General features: G+C 51.8%; 1 long non-coding RNA gene across 1 annotated transcript; it reads right to left on the bottom strand.

Annotated features, from left to right (window-relative positions):
• Nucleotides 1–1,454: 1,454 nt before the first annotated feature.
• LOC110739369 lies at nt 1,455–1,985 on the bottom strand. Its single transcript, XR_002514783.1, has 3 exons — nt 1,922–1,985; nt 1,639–1,852; nt 1,455–1,494 (listed from the first exon to the last, which is right to left on the bottom strand). It is a non-coding gene; the product is annotated as an uncharacterized LOC110739369 (long non-coding RNA).
• Nucleotides 1,986–2,645: the final 660 nt, after the last annotated feature.

The following is a 2,645-nucleotide window of genomic DNA, read 5'->3' as shown; positions in this document are numbered from 1 at the left end:
AGACGGCAGTGTTACCGGTGGGGTCTTCTTGGCAACCCTTGCAAATTTCTTCGCCTAGTTTGCGAAGACCCAGACGGCAGTGTTACCGTTGGGGTCTTCTTGGCAACCCTTGCAAATTTCTTCGCCTAATTTGCGAAGACCCAGACGGCAGTGTTACCGGTGGGGTCTTCTTGGCAACCCTTGCAAATTTCTTCGCCTAGTTTGCGAAGACCCAGACGGCAGTGTTACCGGTGGGGTCTTCTTGGCAACCCTTGCAAATTTCTTCGCCTAGTTTGCGAAGACCCAGACGGCAGTGTTCCCGGTGGGGTCTTCTTGGCAACCCTAGTAAATTTCTTCGCCTAGTTGGCGAAGAACCAAGCGGTAGTGTTACCGGCGGGGTTCTTTTGGTTATCCTCGCAGAAATATTTACAAAAAAAAAATAACAAGAATTCTAGTATTGAAGTGCAGAAAGATAAAAAGCATTCAAAAGCCGGCTCAGCCGGTGAAAATGTTAATATTCAAAATAAAAATTATTACAGCTTAGCCCATCTCATCCGGTGATATTACAAGATAATACAAGGCGCGCAGGCCGGGAAGTAGTTGCTACTGCAGGCGAACAGTGAACCGGTCCTATTCCGGCTGGTTCTGGGTTGGATCAGGGTGAGCGGTTGCGTCGGCTTCAGGAACGACTTCCTCCTCTTCAGCAGCCTCTGCCTGCCGTCGCGCAATCTCCTCCCTAACCCAAGCGTCATAGGGTCCGGGCCCCGGCTCATTCGCCTCCTCGGCCAGAATGGCAAGATCAGAATATTTGAAGGCGAGTTCCCAGACGGTGAAGTCCGCCTCCGGGTGGATGAGGGAAAACGCCCGTTGCATCCGGTTTGCACAGTCATGCTCATTCTCTTCAATGAGCCTCTCCTGCTCCGACTCCAAGGTGGCCTTGAAGTTCTCATTGGCAGCAGCCGCCTCTTTGCGCAGGCGCTCATTCTCTTTGGCAAGGCGGCCATTTTCAGTCTCCGCCTTGCTCAGCCGTTGGAGGGGCTCTGTCTGTTCCTCCAACTTGTTATTGGCATCATCCAGGGACGCCTGCAGTTGGTCAACTTGGTTTTTCAGCTGATCAATCTGCTGTTGGAGGGCTTTGGTCTTCTCCGCCTGTTCCATGCGTATAGATTTAGATTCTAAGCCATGCATGTACAAAGAGTAGTCAGCAACATTATGGGCGTCATCAACAACCCGTTTGCTTCTCCTTACCTCCTCAGACTTGCGGGTATAAGCTCGTTTGAGCCCCTCTACGCGCAGCATAGCCTGCAAAGATACAGCCGGTTAATACTTCATATTTAAAAATGCACGTCAAGAAAATTACCGCATGGTTGTTGGAGCATACGTCGGCCAGGTCGACCAGCACCCGGTCGGCATTAAAGGAGTTGATCCCAGGGATCGCCTCCTTGTCGTCCCTGGGGACGGCTTTCAGCATGGCCCGGGCATATTGTGCCCCGTCCGGCCAGCGGGGAGAATTATCTGCACCAGAAACAGACGGTGAGAAACTCGCATATGCTCTGCCTATAGATTGCCGGCTGATTGGAGAATCCCCCGGCTGCGATCGAGACTGTGAATAAGACTTGACCCGCATGGGCAGATCAAGCAGTGTAAGGTCAAAGTTACCTTGGCGGCCCGAACGGCCTTCAGAGGGACCGGTTGCGGTCCTCAATGGGATGGCAGAAAGCACATCCGCAGATCCAGGCCCGTCTGGGACCCTTATTGATTTGCCGCCGGTAGTTTGCCGGTCGGCTGTCTTCTGCACCTTGGATGCAGACTCTTGTTGGGTCGGCGGAGGCCTGACCTGTTTTTGAAGGGACCGGGGCATCTGCTTCCCGTCCTGTAAATGAGAAAAATATAAGTTGGGATAAAAGGATTGAAGTAAACGAGAAGGATCAGACGGTTATACCTTCTTCGCCGCCTGGGCAGCAAGTTTTTTCTCGAGATTGGCTTTCCGAATGTCGGCAGCCGACCTAACCGGTGTCTTCTCGGTGGGCAGCATTTTCTTGGCTTCTTTTGCAGAGGAAGGCACACGGTTAGAATAATAAATAAGCAAGGAAATAAAAGCATCCGGTACGAAAGAAACCGGCTGAGTTCCAAATACATACGTTTTTTAAACATGCTGCTTAGGCCACAAGCGGACAAGAAGCATTCGTCCCTAAAACATTCATGTTTGGGCACCCAGTTTCTAGGTACCCTTACTATCTCTCCGGATGAGAGGGTGTCAGGAACTAACTCAAAAAACCCGGAGTCAAGGATGGTCTCTCTATCATCCTCCGGGACAGGGGGCAGGCAGCACTTGGTCCCCAAGAGTTCTGGTTTCCGGTTGTAGATCCGGAATTCTCTGTTCTCTGCCGTAGTTGGGGCCTTAACCAAGTAGAACCGGTGCTTCCAGTCCGACCATTTGGATGGCTTGTCCAAGGTCATAAGGTATTTGGGCTGGGTGGTCAAGGTATATCAGGCTCTCCAGCCGCCTGGGCTCCTACTCAAGTAATGCATGTGGGCAAACGCCTCCCAGCCGGGGTTGAGGCCCTGCATCTCGTAGGCGGCGATATACCCTAAAATATTTACCCATGAGTTGGGGGTTAATTGCCAGAGACCTAGGCCATACCCCCTAAGTATGGCTTTTATTG

The sequence above is a fragment of the Chenopodium quinoa genome, unplaced genomic scaffold (genome assembly GCF_001683475.1).
Source record: "Chenopodium quinoa cultivar QQ74 unplaced genomic scaffold, ASM168347v1, whole genome shotgun sequence".
NCBI classification, from domain to species: domain Eukaryota; kingdom Viridiplantae; phylum Streptophyta; class Magnoliopsida; order Caryophyllales; family Amaranthaceae; genus Chenopodium; species Chenopodium quinoa.
This window is presented reverse-complemented; position numbering and strand designations above follow the sequence as displayed.